Genomic DNA, 8,008 nt, shown 5'->3' on the forward strand with positions numbered 1-8,008 from the left:
CTCAAAAGAGGGAACAAATCTTTACAGCGAGGATCATTCCCACCCCCTCCATACACAGAGTAGATAGGGATGGGCAACTTGGACATTGGCTACCCAAAATGGTGGGTGGGGGGTGGGGGTTGCAAAGGCAAGAAGTGACTGGCTTACAAGCTTTCAAGAGGGAGCCTAGATCCAGAGGGCATGGAGCAAGGTACAATCTCTACTGACTAGTATCCAATCTGTCTGGGCTGGGCTGATGAAAGGAGATGCGGATAGGTTTCTTGTGATTCAAGATGGAAGAAGATGGAAGGAATGAATGTGCAGTCACTATACAAAAAAGAATTGGTCACTGTTCAAACATTTCAAGAGGTATTATATATTCAAGAGTTGATGGCATTGAAGGAAGAAGTCCAAGCTGCATTGAAGGCATCCGGAAAACAAAACTCCTGGAATTGGTGAAATACAAATTAAAATGTTTCAACAAACTGAAGCAGAGCAGGAGGCCCTCACTCACCTAGGCCAAGAAATTGGAAGACAGCTACCTGGCCAACTTATTGGAAGAGATTCATATTTGTGTCCATTCCAGCAAAAGGTGATCCAACAGAATGCAGAGATCATCTAATAATATCATATTATCACATGTAAATGGAGTTCTGATGTGGCGCTCTTTGTTAATGTGCCAGACTGTGAAACTGTTTGAACAACAAGGTCGGAGGTTCAAGCTCACCAGCTGCTCCTTGGAAACCACATACAGTGTTGCTATGTGTCAGAATCAACTCAACAGCACTTAGCAACACAACAACAACATCACATGCAAATAAAAGTTTGCTGAAGAAAATTCAAAAAGTTGTAGCAGTTTATAGACAGGAAGCTACCAGAAAATCAAGCCTAATTCAGAAGAGGAAGTAGAACAGGGATATCATGTTTATGTCAGATGACTCTTGTCTAAAAGTATAGAGCACCATAAGATGTTTATTGGTGATTTACTAACAATGAAAAGGCATTCAGCTATGTGGATTATGACGAACTATGTGTAACATTGCAAAGAATGGGAATTCCAGAATACTTCACTGTGCTCATGAAGAACCTGTATGTGGATGAGGAGGTAATTATTCAGACAAAACAAGGAGATAATGAACAGCTTAAAATCAGGAGAGGTGTGCATCAGAGTTGTATTCTTTCACTACACTCATTCAAACTGACTGCTGAACAAACAATCTGAGAAGCTGAATGAGGAAGAACTTGGCATTAGGCTTGGAGGAAGGCTGGTTAACAAATTTGCTTGCTGTAAGCAAAACAGGAAGGAGCTCTGGTAGTGTAGTGGTTACGAATATGGCTGCAAACTGAAAGGTCAGCAGTTCGAAACTGCCAGCTCTCTTGTGGGAGAAAGATGAGGCTTTCTGCTCCCGTAAAGATTTATGGCCTTGGAAATCCTGTACAGGGTCGCTATGAGTTGGAACCGACTCCATGGCACATAACAACAACAACAAAGCAAAACAGGATTGAATTACCTACTGGTGAAGATCAAAGATGATACAGCCTTCAGTATTGCACCTCAGTGTAAAGAAAAGAAAAATCCTCACAGCTGGATCATTAAATAACATAATGATAAACAGAGCAAAGAATGAAGTTGTCAAAGTCTTCCTTTTGCTTGGATCCACAATCAAGGCTCATGGAAGCTGTAGTCAATAAATCAAATGATGCATTGCATTAACCTAAGAGCAAAGATAGTACTTTGAGGACTAAGGTACATTTGACCTTGACCCAAGCAATGGTAGTTTCAATCACCTCATCATGTGCATGTGAAAGCTGGTTAATGAATACAAAAGATAATAGAAGAATCTATGCATTTGAATTATGGTGTTGGAGAAGACTATTGAACATACCATGGATTGTCAGAAGAGCAAACAAATCTGTCTTGGAAGAAATACAGTTCAATTGTTCCTTAGAAGTCAGAGTGGCAAGACTTCATCTCATGTACATTGGGGATGTTATCAGGAGGACCAGTCCCTGGAGAAGAATATCATACTTGGCAATGCAGACAGTCGGTGAAAAAGAGGAAGATCTTCAGTGAGATGAATTGACACAGTGGCAGCAACAATGAGCTCAAACATAACAACTGTGAGGAGGATGTAGGACTGGACAGTGTTTTGCTGGCATTGTGCATAGAGTCGCTATGAGTTGGGTCTGCCTCTACAGCACCTAACAACAATAAAAACATGTAAAGAAGTAAAGAGAAGAGTTAAATTCTGAACAAATATTGATTGAGACTTGGTATGGTAATGTAGGATAAGCACTGGACCACAAGTTCGATTTGAACCACAATTCAAACCACCAGCCACTACTTGGAAACTGTATACAGGGTAGCTATGGCTTGGGACCAGGACCGACTCAACAACCCTTAACAACAACGGTAACAGCAAAGGCACATGTTGGCTCTGTAGGATAAGCACTGGACTGCTAACCACAAGGTTGAGGGATCAAGAAAGGTTTTCCTGAAAAGGTGATTTTTAATTTTCAGTCTGAAGAATGATGCTATTGCTACTGTAACAAATTACCACAAATTAAGCAGCTTAAATAAAACAAATCTATTATCTTACTGGTTTGTAGGTTAGAATTCCAAAATGGGCTAAAGTCAAGATATGAGCCGAGCTGCACACCTTTCTGATAGCTCTAGGAGAGAATCTGTTGTCTTTTCCAGCTTCTAGATGTCACCCACATTCCTTTCTCACATTGCATCTTTCTGTGGTGCTCTGTTATCACATCATCTTCTGTCTGATTCCTCTCTTCTACTTCTCTCTTCTATTTTTAAGAAGGCTTCTGGTTATATTGGGTTTATCTCTTACAGTCAGCTGATTGATCAACTTAATTCTATTGAGAAGCATAATTTTCCTTTGGCCTAGCTGCTTCATAGGCTCTGGGGAGATGAATATGATGTGTTTTTGGTGTGTGTGTGTGGGGGGGGGGCGTGGGTGGGTGCATTATTTCACCTACCACAAATCATAAGAACTTAACAGGGTTAAAAGAAGGATAAGAACTTCCAAGATGTGTCATTATATAAACAAACAGGTCATTCAAAAAGATTCACAAACGGCAGAGTTACTTGAATAAGAAAGTTTGAAAGAGTGGGGCTCACGAAGTGGGTGGTAATTAGTAGATGTAGATGTACTCTACAGGAGATATAAACTTTCAAAGAAACTAATGATAATTACAATTTTGGCAGAAGAGAGAAATCTGAAAATAATATGCTGGAATCATATCAAGACAGACGTTGTTGTTGTTAAGTGCCATCAAGTTGGTTCTGATTCCCATCAACCCTGTATGGGGTTTCCAAGGAGCAGCTGGTGAATTTGAACCACCGATCTTGTAGTTCAAAATGGCCGTGCAGTCGTGTGCTTACCCTGCAGCGCCACACCAGACTCCATTAAGGCAGATATACCCCGGAAATGCATGCTGACATATCCAGCCTATTTTAAAGTGGATACTTTGTCTCTTAATAATGATTTGTGTATTTCTGGAAATGTTTGGAGTTATAATTCCTAGATTTCTTCCAGAAATACTAATAGAAGAAATGTCAGTATTTTTTAAATGCATTATACCTGGTGAGCTTTTAGTAAGAGGAAGAAACGTTTCTATGTTATCTTCTCTTAGCCAGGGAAACTAGTTTTAGCTATTTGATAAGTTAATAACTCTAAAAGTTTAATTTGCCATTACCAGCTAATGTTACATAGAAAAATTTCAATGCAGAAATTTTTTTTTTCTGGCATCTGAAATGTCCTGATAAATACTGAAATTATAATTTATCATTATCAGCAACTGTTACATGGAAAAGTGCAATGCAGAAATACTATTTTTTCTGGCCACTAAAATGTCCTGATAGTTACTCAGAAGGCCCATTATTTAGTAAAATAATTAGTCTATTTTGCTGTTGGGAAATTTTATGAGGGTCTATTGTTCTGGACCTAAATACAAGTGACTGTACTATGTAGAAGCCTTTAAGCAGCCTGAAACTAACATTACTTGTAATGTTTTCATGTAAGTAAAAAAGGTCCATTTTTCTGGGATGGGAGACCATAGCTTTAATCAAATAATCATTTAACTTTAAAAAGTGTTAAGAATACCATCCTAGAGAAAATCCTTTGTCTCTCTTAATTCTCTGCCCTGGGACTGATTGATCTTGGAAGTTAGTATGCTGTTGTTGTTAAAATGCCATCCTTGTACAGGGTTTTCAAAGAGTGGCTGGTGGATTTGGACCACCCACCTTGTGGCTAGCAGTCCAGTGCTGCAGCACCATACCAGCAGTCCAGTTAACATTTGTTGTTGCTGTTAAGTCCCTTGATTCAGTTTCTCATCATGTTGTTGTTGTTGTTGTTGTTAAGTGCCATTAAGTCAGTTCTGACCCATAGCGACCCTATATAGAGTTTCCAAGGAGATGCTGGTGAATTTAAACAGCCGATCTTGTGCCTCAAATTGACTTTGCAGACTAGTGCATTAACCCACAGCACCACACCAGGACTTAAAGTGATCCTATATAGGGTTTCCAAGGAGCAGCTGGTGAGCTTGAACCACTGACTTTGCAGTTCAAAAGGCTTGATTGATTGAATGATAATGAAGTAAGGTAAAATGAGAACTTGCCTCTTAGGTACCTCATTGATCTAGAGAATTAGCAATTTTTGCTAGAATAGACACCCAAATTTCTTCTATAAATTTTGAAGAATTAACTATTTTTTACGCAGTTTTTTTCCATGAACAGTGCCAGCACATGCTTGCTATTTGGAAAATATAAAAGAGGTTTCAGCAGGAAAGTAGAAATAACATCACCAACTACTAATTATGGTTTCTGTTTTGGTAGATTTGCTTCTAAATTCCTTTCTCTCCTTCTCTGTACACACACATACATACACATATATGTGTACAATGTATGCATATATAAGTTGAATGCATATATTTTCATATCAATAAATAACTTGTCACAAATGGAATAATAAAGTATGTCAAAAACAAATAATTTTATGATACTGCCTTAATTGATTTAATGGTTGTTAATGTATTGAATCGTGTTTCCCAAAAATATATTTGACTAGGCTATGATTCTCAGTATTGCTTAATTTTCCTTCATTTTATGATCAGATCTAATTGTGCTTCATTTAGTTAATCTGTAATTATCCTCCATTTTGTGATCTGATGTGATTACTTATTCAGTGAACAAAGAGCAGTTCGAGAAGACAAAGTCAAATATTACAACGAAATGTGCAAAGATCTGGAGTAGGAAAGCCAAAAAAAAAGAACATGTTAAGCATTTCTCAAGATGAAAGAACTGAGGAAAAAATTCAAGCCTCAACTTGCAATACTGAAGAATTCTTTGGCAAAATATTGAATGATGCAGAACGCATCAAAGGAAGACGGAAGGAATTGTACCAGACATAAATGGTCAATGTTCAACCATTTCAAGAGGCATATGATCAAGAGCCAATTGTATTGAATGGAAAGTATATGTAGATATGAAATTCTGTTTTAATTATCTAGTACTGCTATAACACAAATACAGGTGGGTTGTTTCACTGAAGACAGATTTATTTGCTGTTAGTTTAGGAGACTCGAAGTCCAAATTCGGGGTACCAGTTCTAGAAGCAGCCTCTAGCTCTCTGTCTATTCTGGGCAAGGTCCTAGTCACTTTTCAGCTTCTATTCCTAGGCTCCTTGGCAATCTTGTGGCAAGTATCTTCTCCTAAAGTGCTGGCTTGATGGTCGGCTTAATCTGCTCTTTTATATGTAAATAGAGATTGATTTTAAGCCCTACCCTGCCCTAAAGCCACCTCATTAATATCACAAAGAGAACCCATTCCCAAATGAGACTATAATGCTATGGTTAGAATTTACATATTGGGAGGAGGAGGAGAAGAACACACTTTAACCCTTAACAGCTTTCAAGCCAGTTTCTGTTTCCTTGTACAACTCCTTTGCCTCAGAATGTGACTAAGGGAAGTGCTGCTTCCTCAAAGTGGAGCTGACCCTGATGACTTGAATGGAGTAAAGCATTTGGGACCTTCATTTGCTGACAGGACACAATTCAAAATGAGGAGAAACAGCTGTTGTTGTTGTTAGATGCCTACCAATCGGTACTGACTCATAGTGACCCTATGCACAACAGAAGGAAATACTGCCCAGTCCAGGGCCAACCTCACAATTGTTTGATGTTGGGCTTATTGAGGCTGCCACTTTGCCAATCCATCTCCCTGGGAGGTCTTCCTCTTTTTCTCTGACCCTCCACCTTACCAAACATGATATCCTTCTCTAGCTACTGGTCCCTCCTGACAATATGTCCAAAGTATGAGAGACAAAGTTTGGTCATCCTGGCCTCCAAGGAGCACTCTGGCTGCACTTCTAACACAGATCTTTTGGTTGTTCTGGCATCCCGGGGCACTTTCAATATTCTCCTCCAACACCATAACTCAAAGGCATCAATTCTTCTATGGTCTTCCAGCTTTCGCATGCATATGAGGTTATTGAAATTACCATGGCTTGGGTCAGGTCTACCTCAGTCCTCAAGCTGACATCTTTGCTCTGCAACATTTTTAAAAGGTCTTGTGCAGCAGATTTGCCTAATGCAATATGTCATTTGATTTCTTGACTGCTGCTTCTGTGAGTGTTGATGGCTGATCCAAGAAGAATGAAGTTCTTGACAATTTTAATCTTTCTCCATTGATAAGAATGTTGTTTATTGGTTCAGTGGTTAGGATTTTTGCTTTCTTAACATTGAGATGCAATCCATAATGAAGGCTGCGCTCTTTGATCTTTATCAGTAAGTATTTTTAAGTTCTCTTCATTTTCAGCAAGCAAGGTTGTATCATCTGCATATCACAGATTGTTAATGAGTCTTCCTCCAATCTTGATGCCATGTTTTTCTTCATATAACCCAGCTTCTTGGATTATTTGCTCAGCATACAAGTTGAATAAGTATGTGAAAGAACACAACCTTGTCACACAACTTTTTAAATTTTAAAGCATTCAGTGTTCCCATGTTCTGTTCGAACAACATCCATTAATTATCAGAATATGGAATGTACAAAGTAGAATCTAAGAAAATTGAAAATGGTCCAAAATGAAATGAAATGCATCAACATTGATATCTTAGGCATTAGTGAGCTGAAATGGACTAGTATTGGCTATTTTTAATCTGACAACCACATGGCTTATTATGCCAGGAATGACAAATTGAACAGGAATGGTGTTGTATTCATTGTCAAAAAGAACATAAGAAAATCAGTCATAATGTACAATTTCTATCTGTGATAGGATGACATCCATGCATCTACAGGGAGTCCTAGTGTGGCGCTGTGGGTTAATGCACCAGATTGCAAAGCCGTTTGAACTGCAATGTCGGCAGTTCAAGCTCACCAGCTGCTCCTCGGAAACGCTGTACAGGGTCGCTATGAGTTGGAATTGACTCGACCAGCACTTAACAACAACAACAGGGAAGACCAGTTAATACCACCAACCACTAAATCCAGTGAAGATAAAACAGAAGAATTCTACCAACTTCTTCAATCTGAAATTGATCAAGCATGCAATCAAGAAGTATTGATCATTACCAGTGATTGGAATGCAAAGGTTGGGAACAAAGAGAAAGGATCAGTAGTTGGAAAATATAGCCTTGGTGATAGAAATGATGCTGGAGATCACATGATAGAATTCTGCAAAATCAGTGATTTGTTCATTTCAAATACCTTCTTTAGACAGCATAAAAGACATGGACCTCACCAGATGGAATACACAGAAATCAAATTGACTACATCTGTGGAAAGAGACGATGAAAAGCTCCATATCATCAGTCAAAACAAGGCCAGGGGCAGATTGTGGAACAGACAGACCATCAATTGCTCATATGCAAATTCAAACTGAAGCTGAAGAAAATGAAAACAAGTCCATGAAAGCCAAAATATGACCTTGAATATATCCCACCTGAATTTAGAGATCATCTGAAGAACAAATTTGATACATTAATCATTAAAGACTGAAGACCAGAAGAG

At 38.7% G+C, this 8,008-nt stretch overlaps 1 protein-coding gene across 1 annotated transcript in view; it reads left to right on the plus strand.

Moving 5' to 3' along the window:
* BET1 (Bet1 golgi vesicular membrane trafficking protein) overlaps positions 1 to 8,008 on the plus strand; it is a 28,990-nt gene that overhangs the window by 862 nt on the left and 20,120 nt on the right. The window lies entirely within an intron of this gene.

Source organism: Chrysochloris asiatica, unplaced genomic scaffold, assembly GCF_000296735.1.
Source record: "Chrysochloris asiatica unplaced genomic scaffold, ChrAsi1.0 scaffold00010, whole genome shotgun sequence".
NCBI classification, from domain to species: Eukaryota; Metazoa; Chordata; class Mammalia; order Afrosoricida; family Chrysochloridae; genus Chrysochloris; species Chrysochloris asiatica.